The sequence below is a fragment of the Anoplolepis gracilipes genome, unplaced genomic scaffold, assembly GCF_047496725.1.
Source record: "Anoplolepis gracilipes unplaced genomic scaffold, ASM4749672v1 Contig20, whole genome shotgun sequence".
Classification (NCBI taxonomy): Eukaryota; Metazoa; Arthropoda; class Insecta; order Hymenoptera; family Formicidae; genus Anoplolepis; species Anoplolepis gracilipes.
Window position 1 is genome coordinate 81,931 of NW_027328668.1, and position 20,069 is coordinate 101,999.

The 20,069-nt window shown below is 28.4% G+C and overlaps 1 protein-coding gene across 4 annotated transcripts in view; it reads left to right on the plus strand.

Annotated features, from left to right (window-relative positions):
* Positions 1–2,471: 2,471 nt before the first annotated feature.
* Positions 2,472–20,069, plus strand: part of LOC140675663 (tubulin polyglutamylase TTLL5-like) — a 59,219-nt gene continuing 41,621 nt past the window's right edge. The window contains exon 1 of one of the 4 annotated variants that reach the window (XM_072910272.1): positions 2,472–2,686. The gene's annotated coding sequence lies outside the window, so the exon portion shown is untranslated. The remainder of the gene's footprint in view (positions 2,687–20,069) is intronic. The other 3 variants (XM_072910273.1, XM_072910271.1, XR_012048425.1) reach the window with 3 other exon arrangements.

The following is a 20,069-nucleotide window of genomic DNA, read 5'->3' on the forward strand; positions in this document are numbered from 1 at the left end:
TGATATATTATAAAAAGTTTTGTTACAAAAGTTTTTTAGGATTTTCTAACTTTCATAAAGGATAATTAATATAGTCGGACATTTTCGGTCCGGAATTTTTCCCTTAAACCTCTGATCCTACGACAAAAATTTGAGAGTGGGGATATAATTCCCCTTTCGCGGTCGTAGTATGAGAAGATTTTTTGTCGTAAGATAAGAGGTTTTTCGTAGCATAAAAGGGTTGTAGGATAAGAGGTCGGACTGTAGAATATTTATAGTTATAAATATTTATATAATATATTATCGGAAAATGATAAATTATAGAGAAAGAGAGAGAGGGAGATTGAGAATTAATCAAATAATTTTCAATTTTAGTTATTCAAACTTAGACTCTTTAAAAATTGTCAAAAATAAATTGAACATCAAAATTGACAAATGTAACAGAATGGGATATTTAAAATGTTACAAGCGATTATTTCTAAAAGTATGCATTATAAAAAAATATTTTAGATAAAAGTTGTTTGGTTCTGAAGGAAAAGATTTTTTAAATAGAAATACTTTAATTTGTATATACAATAAATAGATCAAAAAGTTTCACTAATAAAACAAAAAATAATATAAAAGACTTTAAAGTGAATATACATGCATTTATCTAATATATACGTTTTGTTGGAATTGTGTGTTGGAACGTTTTGTCATCATTAAGACAAAGTGTGTTTAATCTGTAAATTGATTTTGACGCATTTGTTTATTAAAGAGTATTCAATCGAGAACTGAAACATTTAATTTTAAGAACAATTTTATTGAAATTATCTTTTCGAGAACTGTATCCGAAATAAATATATGCACATCTGCATTCAACTCCTTAAGTCTTTTATATTATTATTTTTTTATACAATTATCTCCTAATATTCAGTATAAAAAATTATAAAGGTAAGATCGCCAAAAATTGAATAATTTACAAAATATTTTTTACATTAACTAGGCATAATATGTTAAATCTTTATATATATATATATTTTTTTTTTTTTTTAATATTTTACATATATTTTACATATATACTATACTAAATATATATTTTTTTAGCACCCGGTAAAAAATTTCTCATATATAATTATATATAACAATATAAAAGTATATAGAATTGTATAAAATTCTATATAAGTTATGTATAATTATGTATAGTATGCATACTTTTGTATTATCGTTGATTGACATTTAGCCAACATTAACATAAAATTATATATAATTATACAATAAGTCATATATTATTATATATAATTATACATAACTTATATAAAACTTTATATATTTCTATATAATTTTATATGGTCATATATCATATATGATTATACATAACAAATTTTTTACCGGGATCTAGTAAAATTAATAGAAAATCTTAAATTATTTTATTATCAAGAAGCAAATTCAGCATCTAATTGTGAGACACTAGTTTTTTGATTTAAAAAATAATTTATAAAAAGCCAGTTTTACAATGGGTGCGTTCGGGGAGACACTGCCTAGCGCTATTTAACGCTATCACTGTTCGGGGAGTTAGTAGCACTACCAAACTACCGTGACGTCACTGATGATAGTGTTTTACGTAGCTCCGTAAAGTTAGCCGAACCACTTTGATTTTTTTATAATTAAAATTAACTAATTGTTTGGTCATCGTTTGTTCATGATTGGTCATTCAATTAAAACGTTCGGTCATTTATCGTTTTTTTTAATTAAATAATTAAAATTTCGAACTAAAGTTAGCCGAACATTTTTATTTTTCGTCCAATCGAGTTAAACAAGAGCTTATTCGATGCAGAATCGTTAGGTCATCACGAATAAATTCTTTCATAGTTTATCCGAAAAATGAAAAAAATCATGTGCGGTAAAATGACGACGGGCGACGTATAGTGACATGGACGTGCGCTGCGGTCACGCGCGCATGCGTTTTAGTAACTTACACAAAATTTTAAATAAATCCTTTTTAATTTTAATAAATTCTTTTTATGATGCTATGCAAATTGCAAACCCATGTGGAATCGTATATGCATTGCAAAGTACATGCTTAGATGGGAATGCATAGGGGGACGGGGCGAGCCCCATCATAAAAAAATATAACAAAACTTGAGAGCGTAGAAACTGCCAAGGCTGACAGTACTGTGTGGAAGTTTCAATGCTATTTTCCTAAGCAAATGCTATTTGACTGAAGCGCTGTTAGGCAAATGGCTCAATGAATCGTGCATCAATGCATTCAGTATTTATTTTGTAAGATTATGAATAAAAAATTATAAATATAGTGTAAGAGTTTGGACATAGGTTGAAATAAAATTTTACATGAATACATCAGTGTGTCTCACTCTACACTAGTGGATATTGTGTCTTGCTGGAAAGCTCCCAATATGACTACCTCAATCAGGTAGAGAAACCACCAATCAGAAATCGCGACGCTATAGCTATAGTCACTTATTTAGGGCTCGTGTTGCATGACTCTGCTCCTGCTCACACTTTTGTCGCCATTTGTACACAGGCGTTAATTTAGCATTCGATTGATAGAAACAAGCAGTACACGCGTTGCGCTTTGATATAATATGGTTGTGGTTAGTACCGGTCACAATTTGTGTCTGAATATCATAAAATGAGGTCATCGCGATGCGTCGACTCACGAAACATAAAATCGACAGGCAATAGATCGTTATCAGAGTATATCGCGGTGAGTATAAGTCACTTGCACATAATTTAATATTTCTGATAAGTATGCAGCAATACGTCAGTTTGTCGTCTGTCAATGTCACAAACACTTTGTTCTTCAATTCAATAGTGTTGCTAATAAACAGTCAATCTAATGATTTCTTAGGATGGCGGAACGCTTAAGTATTGCGATAAGTTTGCGATTCTCGACGATTTTATCTCAAATTTTTTTTGTACATAGAATAAATAGTTATAGTAATTAATAATCGTATAATAATTATTAATCTCGTTATTTGAAAAATATTCCACTTGTGTTTTCGTATTTACTTTTATAGATTTTAATCTAGTTTTCAAGGTTGACACGCGAGCGTTAATATAGTTACTTACAATAATTCTTTGCTTTTTAATTGCCTTGGCCTGTATTTAAAGGAAATATATTTAAAGTAAGACTTTCTCTACAAGTTACAGTTGTGTCTTACAAATGACAGTTTTGTCCATTATTGCATTATAAACATTTCATATATAATAACTTTATATTTTCTCTCTCTCTCTCTATAATAACTTCCTATATAACTTTATATAACTTTATATAACTTTATATAATTTTCTATATAACTTTATAAAATATATTTTAAATACTTTTTTTATATTTCATATATAATAAAATATTTTTTTATTAATGTTAATTTAAGATATAATAATGTAAAAATAGAAGTTAATCTTTAATATAATTTTAACTTACTAACAATAAGTAATAGACAGTATATGTATGTCTCCAGTCTGTATATGTGTTGCATAATTGAATTCAAAATTAGAAAGTGTGAAAGGAAGAGCAATTACTTTTCACAAAAGATACATTTAAATTATAGAAAAATTAAAATAAAACTATATGGAAAAAAATTTTTGATATAAGTAGTTACAAATTTATAGTAGTATAACAATAAGAAATTTTTTTTTTCACAATTGGAATTTTTTATTTGAAAAATATACTATTATAACATTTTTATAATGCTTTCTTATTGATATTAAGTTGATAAATGATTAATTTAATAAGTTACACTAATTTTTTTTTTTAAGAAAAAATGAAAAATTTTTGCAAAGTATATTATGACTGTTATGTTACATACATTCATTATTGCTATTTTTCTGACAGTGAATATATAATATTTTTAAAGATATTCGAGTGAAAATTTTGTAAGATTTTATATATTTATAAATGCACTAAAAAATTTGCATGCATTTCGTAAAATGTCTAACAGTTTCTGAAGAATTAAATTTTATTAAATTATACAACAAATATTTTTTAATAATTAATTAATACCTAATTTTAATAAAAATGGATTTTTCGAAGGTAGGTTTCTCTTCCAATTTTAGAATTCAATCGGGTTAATTTTCTATATTGATTTTTATATTCATATTGTAAATACAAAAAACATCAAGTGTTATATTGAAATGTTATTATATTAATTGTTAAGTATATGTCGTAGGCAAATGGTTATTTTAAAAAAATAGCTTTTGACTAGGCAAATGGTTATCTGGCTGTACTGTCAGCCTTGGTAGTTTCTGCGCTCTCAAGTTTTGTTATATTTTTTTATGGGGACGGGGCGAAGCCCCGTCTCCCTATGCACTCTAGCCCCCTATGCTTAGATGGGAATCTAAGCGTTCTTTTCCAAAATGTACTTTTTAGTGCGTACACGCCAGATAGCATTTGCCTAGTCAAAAGCTATTTTCCTAAAATAACCATTTGCCTACGACATATGTATTCATGCACCGGCAGGAATGGTGTCCGTCGGCAACTTCAGGATCACATGCATACACATGAAGTTAGTACATATGTATACGTATGATTTCTGTTGTATGTGTGTAACACTGAAGTTGTCGATGGACACCATTCCTGCCAGTAGCCGTACATGCAATCATTTATTTTATCCAAAACCTAAATGAAAGGATTTGCATTATTTCCCTTCGTTTTAACCTTTTTAATAACTTTACACGAAAAAAAGCATTCTTTTATGATAAATACGAGAGAGAAAGAGAGTGACAGAGTAATATATACATATATGTATATACATATATATATATATATATGAAACATTTTTGTCTAAAACTTATAGATTCTGAGATTTTTCAGTAAAAAGATTAAAATGGCCTACCCTGTGTATATATATATATATATATATATATATATATATATATATATATTGTTTAACACTGCATTGAGTTTGTACTGCACTACACTGAACTGAACTAATGCAAGTGAAGACAAGCTGTTTTCTGAGCGGCTGGTTATACAATATTTGTCTTTCGATATTTAAAAGAAAAGTGAGCAAGAATCAAGAATGTTTTAGTGTACTAATCAACATAATGCATCATATTATATTACACAAATTATTAGACTCTTCTGATGAAGAAAATATAAATGTAATGCTACTATTTAAACCAATTTATATGACAATGATGATGGTAATATAAGTATTTTATGTGTAATTAATTTTATTATTTATCATTATATTATTGAATAAAATATTAAATTAAAATTTCGTAGAAATATAATTTAACCTAATCTAGTAACTAACTTTTTTTAGATAGTTACGATTATTGCATTAATTTTTATTACAATTATAGAACATGTCAAAATAAAATTATATAGAACATTGATAATAAATAATTATATTTTATTTCCGTTTAATATATGTATACATTATGCCAAAAGATTTTTAAGATTGATGAGAATGATTTATTAATCAAATTGTACATCGAGAAATATAATTTCAGAAACTATAATATTTATTTTTTACTTATATTGTCATTAACACAAAGGTACATGTATATATTTATTATTTAAAGATATACATGAAAATCTATAAACATTGTATTCTTACAAAATAAGTAATGAATTGAACAAATTATATATTCAAATAACATTTATTTAGTCAAACAACATTCTATTTTATATGCTAAATAAAAAATAAAACCATATATTAATTATAAAACTTTTAAAATATAAGTCTTCAACTCTTAATTACTATTTCATTTTTTTTTAAAGTGCTTTTAATAAATTATTTCTTTTTTCTTTTCTTTTGTTAGCACTTATTAATTATTTCTCTATTTTCTGTAAATGTGTGTCATAAGAGTATCTCATTTGTTTGTATTCCGCTAACATTTGTCTTTCTACTTTTTATTTTGATTTTACTTTTCTTTTTGAATACAATTTGTAAGTTCTTTTATTGTATAAGTTGCGTGCTGTCGTGTCATTTGTTTCTTTTTCTTTGCCACACACACACACACACACACACACACACACACACACACACACACACACACACACACACACACACACACACACACACACACACACACACACACACACACACACACACACACACACACACACACACACACACACACACACACACACACACACACACACACACACACACACACACACACACACACACACACACACACACACACACACACACACACGCACACGCACACGCACACGCACACGCACACGCACAGGAGAGAGAGAGAGAGAGAGAGAGAGAGAGAGAGAGAGAGAGAGAGAGAGAGAGAGAGAGAGAGTTATATAATATTTATTTTTTATTACTTTTATAAAATTAAATTTCCCACCATTAACAACTTATTTAAATCTTGTACTGTTCATCCTTTTCCAAGACTCAGTGCAGCAAATACAGTAAACTGTTGTAGTTGAATTTTACTGCACTGCAATAAAAAACAGATTTAGCTGTGTCGCGTCCATAGACATAAAAGTATAGACGGAGCGTTTGTCTTTATTTGAGGAGTGAGGCACTCACGTAGAAAAAAAACAGATTGAACCGTGTGTGACCGTGTATTCCTCTTTCCATGCACTGTGCGTTTGCGCGAATGAGAGAGAACGCACGGTCACACATTTCAATTTGTCTTTTTCTACGTGAGCACCTACCATCACCCCTCACTCGGTTTTTCCATTAAGTCTATGGTTCCCTCCTAGAGAGGCTCTTGAAGAGCCAAGTAAAAAATTTGTTATGTATAATCATATATGATATATGACCATATAAAATTATATAGAAATATATAAAATTTTGTATAAGTTATGTATAATTATATATAATAATATATGACTTATTATATAATTATATATAATTTTATATTAATGTTGGCTAGATGTCAGTCAACAATAAGACAAAATTATGCATACTATACATAACTATACATAACTTATACAGAATTTTATATATTTCTATATACTTGTATATTATTATATATAATTATATATGAGAAATTTTTTACCGGGAAAGAGTGGCGAAAATGCTGTTACTAAACTCTTTTAGGCTGAGATCGTGATATCACAGGTCACAGATTAGATTGGGTTAGGTTAGGTTAGTAAAAATACTTTTTATTAACTTTGAAACGTTTACTTTTTTAAAATTGTGTTACAATTTAAGATTAAGGTATAATTAATAGATTTAAAAATCAGTAAAAATGGATGAAAAATGACAGTAAATTAAACGTATTCCCGGAAAAATTTTTATAATATAACTCTTTGTTAAAGAGTTATTGCAAAATAGGACTAAACACCTAACCATTTTGCTATCAGTCACAATTAAAATCTTTTTTACAAATAATGCATTTAGTCACACATGAAGTAAAACATCAGTCACGTTATTATAAGTTCCAGTGAAATAGAGACAGTAGAGTGAAATAGTATATATATATTACTTTCTCTTTCGTGAGATTTGGATGAAAAATGGCAGACATGGGGGCTTGTGTCCAGTCTCTTATTATAGTGTCTTTATAGAGACCAGTACATGAAAAAGCCACTTTTGATTGATCGGCGGTATAATTAAATATTGTTAGTCACTAGAAGTCGCCATATTGAATCCGCTATTATGAATTTCTTAAATTTGATTCTGGATTTATATTCAGCAACACAAAAAACATGTATCAAATTTAATACAAATCCGTTGAAAATTGGCAGAGCTATTCATGATACTCATATACATATAAATCATTACCATAAATTGATTAAAATTATTTATTTAAATAATTATTTATTTTAATAAATTTATGTAGAGTTTAAAATTAAGTTTATTTAAATATTACAGTTTACTGAAAAAATAGAAAAAAGTGAAGCTATACACTTCTATATAATATTTTTGCATGGAAAATTCGATTAGATTATCATCTCACATTACTTTTTCATTAGTGCATATGCTATAACGTATGCAAAATATCTCGTGTAATACATGCAGTTTTATGTAATAACTTGATCTGTCCAAAAATAATAATAAGAACTGCAAGAACTTGTATATGTAAGAGCATAAATAATTATTTTATATACGTAAGAGAAAACATACTCACTGATTATTTATTTATAATCAATAAATACTAATTAAATATGTAAAAAGTAATGTGAAATAATTAACTGATTGAATTATCCAGAAATATTATTTAGAAGAAAAATGTAATATAAACTGATTTTGAAATAATAAAATGTTTTTAAACAAGAATTTATTTAGTTTTATTCATAGCGTAAATTACTTTTGATTTAAAAATATTTATTATTTATCCTAAGCATTGAATAATGAAATGGTTATTTTTTATCATATATATTATTTAACGATGTTCAAATTAACGTTCCTAAAATGTCAACTTTACGCTAAAATTTCCAAATATGATGTAATGAATGCTTGTAAGAATTCAAATACCAAAAGAGACATAGAATTTCTTTCGATTTAATTTCAAGCATCGTTTTTCACGCACTAAACATCATTAAAATTGATCACACAAATATCATTGCAAATATCCCGATACATGAACTTTATCACATTTTTAAATTTTAATCTTTACTTGTCAAATCTCTAAACTACTAGCGCAATGTTTTGTCCTTAGCATCAACAGTATAAGATAATTAAGGCCGGTATTCATAGTCCAATCTTATATTTAAGATTGCATAATTTCATTAGTTGAATGAGATTTTAAGACTATTTTAAATATAAGATTGAATTATGAATAACTATCATAAGATTAGTACTTATAATCTATTCTTATATTTCTTTAAAATTATTCAGTTTTTGGTTATCTTAAAATTCCGTTTAATCAAATAGTCGAATGAAATCTTAAAACGATCTTAAAAGAATGGACTATAAATATTGGCCTAATACACTGAACATAAAAGTCCTATATCATTTTGCGATTAGCGCAATAATTATTGAACTATTAATTAAAAATACTCAGGGTATGCTAAGCGCTATATGCGGCGCGCGCTCATACGTTGAGCGTTTTTAATTAATATTATAATAATTATTGCGAAAATCGGAAAATGATACAGGACTTTTAAGCTCAGTTTGACCTGCTCTATCAGCCCTAGAGAGGTAGGGCGATTATTACCGGACATCTTGTACATATGTATAATATTGTTCGCTAAGCGTTTTTGATTAATATTTTAATAATTATTGCGAAAATCGCAAAATGACCTAATACTTTTTTGTTCATAACAGGTAGTGTAAGTAGAACGACCAAACTAGCCAATAATATCTTTATTTAATATTAAAACGACGTTTCGACCATTTGGTTGTGGTCCTTTTCAAGTTTAACTAAAATGAATAACAAATAAATTATAAATTGAACCAAGACGGTAAACGCAGTAAATCAATCAATCAAAAACCAAATAAATTTAGTAGATACATTCGAGTGAACAAAGATGTATATCAATGTGTTGTACAAGTAGCAGTTAATTAAACATATTGATTTGACGAACCAACAAGTGACGGAACACGTCTTGTCAAAACTAATGTTGAAACTAAACTGTCGATTTTTTAAAAAACATTTTAGACGACCTTTATAATCTTGTCATAAATATTATGTAGATTTTCTGTGTCTTTTTGTAAGTTTATTGTGTTGTTGTTAAATTTCTTGATAAAAAACATTTCTGCTATTTCTCTTTTTTATAAATTTCTCGTTATGTAAAATCTCTGGGCTATTCCACTCAAAGTCATGTCCGAATTCCGATCTATGCTTACTAATTACGGATTGACACGAAAGATGCAATTTGATATTTTTATAATGTTCGTTAAGCCTTGTGCGCAAATGTCTTTTTGTTTGGCCTATGTAAAAAGCATCACAATCCCTACAACGAATTTTATATATGACATTAGTTCTATTATCAATATTTAACATATCTTTGCCACGTCTGATTAATGTGTTAAGCTTATTCGTTACTATCGACGCTACACTCAAACCCGTGTCTTTTTTGTTCAGTTTACTGTACTCTATCCGTTCACGAGCGTTGGCTCGTTAGTTATGAGACGCCCTGTATAACAGGGTGTCCATGACCCGTATCACGCTTTTATTTCGGATACAGAGCATTTTAGAGAAAAATGTTTTAGACAAAAGTTGTACGATTTTGAGGAGGCCATAAGATGATACCATTGGTTTGACCTTAAATTTTCATTTGAAGGTCATGTGAAGGTTACGTCAATTTTTTAAAATGGAACACTATATTATTGCATATCCTTGTAGCTTACCTCGAGAGCTTTCCAAAACACTTATGATGAAGTATTTTTTGAGTTATGAGACTCGAAAGTTGCAATATTTTGACTTACAAAATACAAGATATCTCGTAAAATATTCATTTTTCGATTATCTTACCCTAATACTTTTATACACAGAATAATGAGACAAATCAATTGGCGTAATTAAAACACATAATTATGTCAAAATAAAAATGGGTAACTGCTAGTTGCAAATTCAAATTTTTTCTTAAAGATAACTATGTGTTTTTTTTACACCAATTGATTTGTCTCATTATTGTGTGCATAAAACTATTAGGGTAAAATAATCAACAAATGAATATTTTACGAGATATCTTGTATTTTATGTCAAAATATTGCAACTTTGAAGCCTTATAACTCGAAAAGTATTTCACGAAAAAACATTTGATTATAGTGTTTTGGAAAGCTCTCGAGGTCAGCTACAAGAATATGTAACAAAAAATAGAAGGTGCCATTTAAAAAAATCGACGTGACTTTTATGTGACCTTCAAATGACTCTTCAAGGTCAGACCAATAGTACCATCTTATGGCCCCCTCGAAACCAAACAACTTTTACCTGAAACATTTTTCGCGAAAGTGTTTTCGAGATATTCGACTGGATCGATTAAAATTGTCCACCCTATATACGGGTGTCTCTTAATTGGCGCCCATTATTTATATAGCGATATTCCTTGTGGAAACCTGAGTCGAAAAGTCCTCTACCATTTTGCGATTTGCGCAATAATTATTAAACTATTAATTAAAAACGCTCAACGAACGATATTATATATGTATACATATATACAAAGTGTCCGGTAATAATCGCCTCACCTCTCTAGGGCTGATAAAGCAAGTCAAACTGAACATAAAAGTCTTCTACCATTTTGCGATTTGCGCAATAATTATTAAGATATTAATTAAAATCGCTCAGTGCATGAGCGCTCTAAATGGGACACTCTATATATTTTTGCATATTCTTGTAGCTTACCTCGAGAGCTTATATATATATATATATGTATATATATATATACATACACACATGTAGTACGCGTAGGACGATGGTAACGGTGGTAATGTTACTTAAGGGAAAATTTTCGCATTGAGAATTTACATCGTAATATCTCTGTTCATTGAGCTGTAAAACGAAAATAAAGACGGTTTCAATATAATTGAGATTTAAACTATCAAATAAGCCTATTAAGAATTCGATCGGTTCAGCCGTTATTGAGGTCAGTTATTCAAGATACCCTGAACTAACCTCGCGTACAGATCAACGAAGAGAGATGGTAAAAATTAAGCAGGATGTGTTCATCACGTTGTGCTATCAGTAAAAACGCGGTAAAAATGCAGCATGATCTATCATATCATAAGTATTGACAGCAAAAATATAAAGTAAATATAGTTTTCCAACATATGTGCGAAAAAATTCGGGAAATAATTCCTTCTCATAGGATTCATAGCATTTTATGGATAATTCTTTGAAAAAAAATTTGTATACACCAATATCCTAAACGCATAGTTTTCGAGATATCAGGGTTTTAAAAATATTAAATTAAAGTAACTCAATCTTGGTTCTCTCGGTCCTCAAAATTAAATGCTTTTTTTCTCTAAAAAGCCATTTTAAATTTCTTTAAAAAGTCATTTTAAATTCTTAGTTTTTTTTAGATGTAACATTTTAAATGCTTAGCTTTTCTTAGCTATACCTAAACATCCCGATTGAAAATATTGAAGATTTAAGAAATCACATAGTATGTGATCATGTAAAATCATCATGTAAAACAATCCGTAATACATCTGATATTTTTGAACGTATTCGTCAATCAATGAGAAAGAGAATTTTCATGCACCATATCTGTGATCATTTCCAACAACTCCTATAATTTTAATTTTATTTAATTTTTATCACAATAGATTTTTTCAAGTCTTATTTTTTTAACTTTGTACACTCTGTTACTCGAAAACTATCATTTAGGACATTGATGTATATGAACTTTTCTTCAAGAAACTATTCAAAGAATCCTCCTACATTTTTTACACATGTTTAGAAATATTATATATATGTATATTGCATGTATATGTAAACTAATCTTTTTTCTTTATTTAAGAAAAATAATTAATAGTTGTATGATAAAATATGTATCTTAATGTGACTCTGAAGTGTTTCAAGTTTTCATTTTTTACTTCGATATGAAGGTTATTTTAGATTACTGTAAATTTACATAGAAATAATTTTAAATTACACATCCCTTAAATATACTATACAAGAAATAAAGAAATTCTGATTCATTTAGAATCGATTATAATTAATAGAACAATTAAATTAATTTCTTGATTAACTGCATTGATCTTATATCCTTTTTTGAAGAGTTAATTTTTGAGTAGATTTTACGCACGTCCGATTTTGATGAAATTTTATAGACATGTAGTACTTACAAAATGTAGTCGAATGTGCACAAATGCAAACGCATAGTTTCCAAGATATTCGAAATTTTTAAATTATCTAATTAAATAAACAATTTTTAAGATTTTTGTAGAAAAAAAGGTTAAAATTTAAAATATTTTGCTGAAATGTTTTATTAATGTGTTATAAGATTATAAACAACAACGTACTAAAATATTATTATCACAAAAAATAAGAAATTGAAAAAACATATTTTATCCGTCCGCGGTTAAGGTAAAACTATATAAGATTATTTTATAGATCTTGTTCGCATTCGAAGCACAAGACAATATGAGTTGGACCTCGCTTTGCGCGGTAAATTGCAAACCCAGATGGAATCATATAATTATGAATCTCGTTTTGCACTGGGCGATATAGGTTCGACCTTGCTTCGCCTGGAAAGTTACAAACCCACGTAAAATCAGATAATTATAGATTTTGTTTTATTTAGCATACGTTTAGATTAAATTAGGTTAGTGTTTAAGTGTTATCAAGTGCTATTATAGAGTCCGATCTGCTGATTATATTTAAAAACGTAAAAAAATGAGCTTTTTCGATTTTTTGTTTTTTTCCTCGCTAATAATATTTATAATATTTTGACACGTTGGTCTTTTTAGTCTTGTAACATATTAATAAAATGAAACATTTCAAATATTTAAAATATTTTTGAAATGTAATTCATTTTTTTATACGAAAAAATTTTTTTTAATTATTTTTAGCTAGATAATTAAAATTTGAATATCTCAAAAATTATATATTTTCGTACATTTAGACTTGTGTCATTCGACTACATTTAGTAAGTACTAGGTATATGAATTATATTTAGTAAGTACTGCGTACATATAAAATATCATCAAAATCAGTTTACATATGGAAGCCTAGTCAGAGTTTTACCAAAGAATTCACGAGTAAAATGAAAACATAACAAAAACAGAATAAAATTTAAAAATTAAGTAAATTTTAAATCGCTTATAAATGTAAGTGTAAACACATATTTGGATACTTGGATAGCTTAAATAGTTAAAATTTGAATTAACTTCTTATCTTTAAGTTAGTTATTTTTTAACAAAGTTATTTTTAACAAACTTTTTTTATCTTGTCTATCTATTTTTAAACAAGTTATTTTTAGTTGCTTATGTAAATTTCTTTAAAAATATTTTAATAAAAATTATATTGCAGTATATTTTTTAAATTGTTATATATTATAATAATTAGCTAATATATACACATATATATATATATACATATATACGTATATCATAATATATCAACAGATATATAGATACATCATAATGAAAGTGATTACGGTCTTAATATTAAAAATTGCCAGCAAAATGTGCAAATAATGTCTTAAATTAAATCTCATTGCAGGACAACACTTGATTATTTCTTCTCTCAACTTAATGCTAAATAGAAAAATAAAAATAAAAAGTTAATATTGAATGGTAATGAAAATGCATAATTTTATGAGTTTAAACATGGATTCAAATGCTGCCAGAATAATATGCAAAATCTATATGTTATTCAAAGAAGTTAACGAGTAGATAACATGGTATTGTCCTAACAGCACACATGTTCAAAAGATGTTTATAAGAGACCCATAGAATGTTAAAACATGTTTTAATATCCTGTGGATCTTTTATAAACATCTTTTGAACACGTGTGCTGTTATAGTGGTTTGAAAATCTTTGATCAGCAAATATAAGCCTTGAAAATAAGTCATATGGATAATCCCAAAAAGTTATAAGGGTCGACAGGACCGACGAGAAAATTTCAGCATCACTGTCACCAACATTGAGAAATGAATTATCATTCAATGTATTAGTGTATGTCTGTACACGCACAATGTCATTGCATTTCAAGACATTATTGTCTCTCATTATCTCTCCTCAGCAAGCGGTGCTACCAACACCGATTCGTTAACTGTATTTTCGGTGCAGATACCGATATCCGCATCGACAATATTTATAAAGAAATTATATTTCTTCGTGAAACTTTTTTTATGTATTCTTTATATAATAACGCAGGTCGCTACAGAGTCAGATTGTATTTTACATTTTGACTCTGAAAAATTTATAATAAATTGAATTCGAATTCAAGGAGCAGCTACACCTGACCCATGATAACTGGCAGTCAGTAGCACGATATTTGGAAATTTTATTTCGACCTCTTTCTCAAAAAATCGCTCTGTAGTGACCTGCGGACGGTCCTACTGATTACGAATAACACAATTTTATTAAGGGTCGACAAAACCGGCGAGAAAATTCCAGCGTCACTGTCACCAACATTGAGAAATGAATTCTTATTCAATGTATTGGTGTATGTCTGTATACGTACAAACATCATTGCATTTCAAGAGAGACAAAGACGACGTTATTGTCTTTCATTGTCTCTCCTTAGCAAGCGGTACTACCATCATCGATTTGTTAGCTGTATTTTAGGTATAGATAACGATATTCGTATTTTTCGTATGTAGCCTCGAAAACGTTATATTTCTTTATGAATTTTGTTTTAATATATTCTTTATAAAAATTGGAAGGTTCCTAAAGAGCCGGATTTTATAATTTGACTCTTAAAAATTTATAATAAATTGAATTCGAATTCAAGAAGCAGCTACATCTGATCCGCGGTCAGCAGCACATTTTTGAAAATTTTATTTTGACTTTTTTTTCAAAAAATCGCTCTTTAGAAACCTGCAGACAATGTTGCTGATTAAAAATATTATAATTTTATTGCGATTTTCTCTCAATTGTAGCTGTAACGACAAAAACGAATCTGTAGTTCGCAGCCGGCCGATAGGAGTCTCCACAGTGTCGATCCTTAAGATTCTTTTTGAATTTTTAATAATGTTCTTGCAAAACTGTAGTTCACAGCCGGCCGATAGGAATCTCCACAGTTCCTGCTGTCGACCAAAGAGTAAAAAGAGTAAAAAGAAACAGGAGGGAGCATATGGCTCGAGCTAAACGGACGGAAATGCCTATATATACCAGTATGAAAGTGGACACTCAAAATGGCTGCTTATGGGCGCCAAAATTGAATGGCTTTTCGGAGATGCTGGAAGAACAAAGTTTTAAATATAAATATGGAATATACTTTATATTTTTAAAAAATCAACTCAATAAGATTAAATTGAAATATATAATTTTAATATGCAACAAATAAAATAATATATATTAATAATATTGAAATTTTAACACATTGTTTACTGTCCCTTAAATAGTATATCTAAATAAAACATAACCTTCAAAACATTAAATTCTTGTTATTATATTGATAACAATTACTAACCGATGAAATGTTATTCCATAATTTCGCGCTGTTGTAGTTATGCCATAGGCCTGACAATGCACCATAATTTTATTTCACTATTTTTTTTAGAATTAATAATTGTGCAAAATAATACGCGCATGTGTCTTTCTGACAACAGCAGCAGACGATGCTAATAAGCGTCAAAAAAGTGGACACTCAAGATGGCGGCTTCCGTCAGCGATTTGGCTAGCCCCCACCACCGATACATTCCCTCCTGTTTCTCTTTACTCTTTGTTGTCGACCCTTCAGGACTGAGTTCAGAAACACCTCTCCTCGTGTGTAAAAGTAGTCATTGTATCTTTGTTACTGAAGACTGAACAAAGACAGAACACACTCGGGTTTCCGAACGTAGCAAAAATAATGATGAGTTGAGAATTTTAGTGGACTAGAATATTATAAGCGCGCGCTACGCGTGCGCCATTTATTTTATGTATGTTTATATTGTGTAGATTTATATTGTGTTGTATGTACACATACATACGATACAATATATATAACATAAATATATACAATAGTTTATCTAATAAAAAATGTTATTTATCATAATATATGTTATACAACATGCCAATCTTTTATTTTTTTAATTCAAATTTTAAATTTGTTCCATGTTTTCTTTAATTTAATCAATTAATAATCCTTATAAAATTATAAATATTACAGAATATATTACAGAAATAAATGTTATCAAGATAAATTCTTGTAGAATTATAAAATAATTTATTGCTTTGATTTATTTAAGCTAAGCTACGTTTTTTTAGAAGTTTATTAATATATCACAAATATTTTTCAGATTAGAATAATACATAGATGTATATCCCTTATCTTTTTAAAGTATAGATTAAATCAAGAATTGTATCGTTTTACGCGAAAGCTTATATATATACACTGCACATATGGTTTTTGAAATTATGAAACAAACTTATCCAATTAACAATAACAATGATATCAAATAAATTATAACATTTATTAATAACATGTATTTATTATTTTTATATACATATATTTGCCATATTTAATGTAGAAGACTTGCATTGCATATAAAGTTGTGTGAATCTATGTGAAATCATACAATATTTAAACAATAACACATCTGTGATAATTATACTTTGAATTATTATCTGTATAGTCATTACAAAAAGTCAATAATGAGTGGGAAAGAGGTTTTGCCTTTCCCTCTATACTCTTATGAGAAATTTGAACCTAATCTAAATTTAGTATTGTTTTTTAATAAAAGTTAGATCTTGATTTGATTAGTTCTTTTTTTTGGGGCGGGGGGAGTATAAGGGAAAGGGCTCCGTCTCTCCTCTGTCCACGCATTCACTTCAATGTTTAAATTAATATAAAATTTATGCTTGGAAAAATTCAGATTATCACATTTAAAACTGTTTTTTTAAATTTTTAATAACTTTTTAATAAGCAACAACTGACAGTTTAAATCTTTTGAATGTTATTCAGGATTAGGAACTTTGACAACATATTTTGGTCGTTGAAATTTATGAAATCTCCCTTAATATACAAAATTACCAGCTGTGGTTCTTTTTAGAAAAGAACCTATTTACAAAATTTGAATGGAATCGGAACATGGTTTTTGGAAGAACAGCTGTAATTTTGTATATTAAGGGAGATTTCATAAATTAGAAAAGAGGTACTCTAGAAGGATTTTTATCGACTCAAAGATTAAGTAACAGTTTTTATCATTTTTTTGTATTTTTATACATATTAATATAGAACATTACAATGATGTTCATTTTGATGTATATGGATACGGTTACTTTCTTGAGTAACTACTAAAATGTTTTAGCTATCATTCGGTGTTTATTCGAATGTTACAAACAAAAAAAGTTTTATAAATTACATGTAATTTTCGGACATCATGTTTTGTAAAATGCTTATTTAGAGCAGACTTGCTTTCATTTCTATGTACGGTAGGTGTTTGTCCTGACATGATACGGCTATATCCTGGACTATCAGTTATGTATGTTAATATTTGTGTTTATCGTTAATGAGTTATTTTGGTTTGTAATATTGTAAAGTAGTTGTTCGACAACGAATGTCGTGTACAAACGTTTATATCATTTAAAATAGATTGTATAAATTTATTTTATCTTATGAAGAAATTAAGTGATCATCAAAGAACAATTGAATGGCTTAGAGAAATACAATTAATCCCCACTGAAAAATTATGTAAAATTCATAAACAAAAGATGGTTTATATTGAAGGAAAAAGACGTTTGGATTATTTTCGATGTTATAAATCTGGTAAATATGATCATAATATTACAGCAGTACATAATACGAATTATTACATATAATTTTCGCACATCATGAATATATATATATTACGAAATGTGTATGTTTGTGTGTATTCTTCAAGAACAATTTTACATTTCAACTTCCATGCAATACGGTCAGCTTTGATAGTTTTTGCACTTTCAAGTTTTGTTATTTCTTTTTTTATATGAGAGGGCACGGGAGCGGGGTGAAGCTCTAAACGTTCTTTTCTAGCATGTACTTTTTGTTAATGTCAATAATAATAAATGTCTATTCTATATACAATTTTTTGGTGATTATTTTAGATGGCGTATTTGATAATATACAAGATGTCCGGTAATATGTAAAAAATCTCTCGTGTACAGATAGGGCGGATCAAACTGAGCAAAAAAGTTCTGCATCGTTTTACGATTTTTGGAATATTTATTGAGGAATTAATTAAAAAATATCGACCAATTCGTGTATTAGCACGTGGCGAGAAAAGCCAGCCCGCTGTCACGCAGTTGCTAGTCATATGCATAGTAACTGTGTAACAGTGGGCTGTCTCTTCTCGCTGTGCTTCTAGCGACCGCGTGACAGCGGGCTGTCTCTTTTCGTTGTGTTCTTAGCGACCGCGTGACAGCGGGTTGTCTTTTCGCAGAGTGCTAATATATTGGCGCGAATTGGTGGGTATTTTTTAATTAATTTCTCAATAATTATTGCGAAAATCGCAAAATAGTAAAGGACTTTTTTGCTCAATTTAATCCGCTCTATCTGTACGAGAGATTTTTTACGAATTACCGGACACCCTGTATATAACGATTTAAATTACTGTAAGATATATTTTAAAAAATATGAAAAATGCTTTGTAAAATTGGTTAAACTTTGAGTCGGTAAAAATCCTTCTAGGATACTTTATTTCTATCTAAAAAGAACCTATTTAGAAAATTTGAACGGAATCGGAGCATGGCCATTTTCGGAAGAATCGCTAAATTACCAATAAAATTTCCAATAAAAAAATACATGTTTTATTTTTAATTCTAAAGAATTCTAAAGAATTTATACTTACTTTTCTATTCATCTCAGTATTAGATAGTAGGAAAACCACTTTTTCGACAACTCCGTAAAGAGAACCTTCGATATTTTTTTAATTTAACAATATTGTGCGTTATATTCGACATGATTTTCTAGCACATGTAGATAACATGTGCATATTATGATGTTTTCCATAAAAGCCTTCATCAAAACGTCTCTCTCTTTTTCTGGTCTTTTATAAGAACGATCGATAATATACAGTTATATTTGTAGAAGTCAAACGGTTTCAAAATCTCTTTCTCTTAGAACTTTCAATCGCAATCGTCCAGCAATTAAAATTGCTATTCAATTGTGATTACTTTCGTTGACACTCTGTTCTACTTTTTCCACTCTATATTCTATGACGAGCGCACCTGATCTCGCACTTTCTATTTTGCATCAATGCATGAATCAATGGCAATACTTACACGGTAATTTCCGTTCTCTCATACATTATATATTGTTACGTGCGCAATTGTTACTTATCACATAAAGAACATTTTATTATGTGAATTTGTTTTGAAACACATTTAATCATATTATAATCCTTTAAGAATCAAGTCATGCAATATTTAATTCTTTTTTATTTTTTTCATTTATGAATAGTTTTTTTTGTAAATTATTCTACTTGTAACTTTCTTTCAATGCTCGGCAAATTGTATCATTTACTTTCTTCAAATATTTCTATGATCAAATTAAGACTATTTATTCCAGGAGCATTTAATCTTTTTTACATAATATTATCTCATAAATTAAGCAATTTTGATTCCTTTTTCTAAAAAATTGATTCAATACGA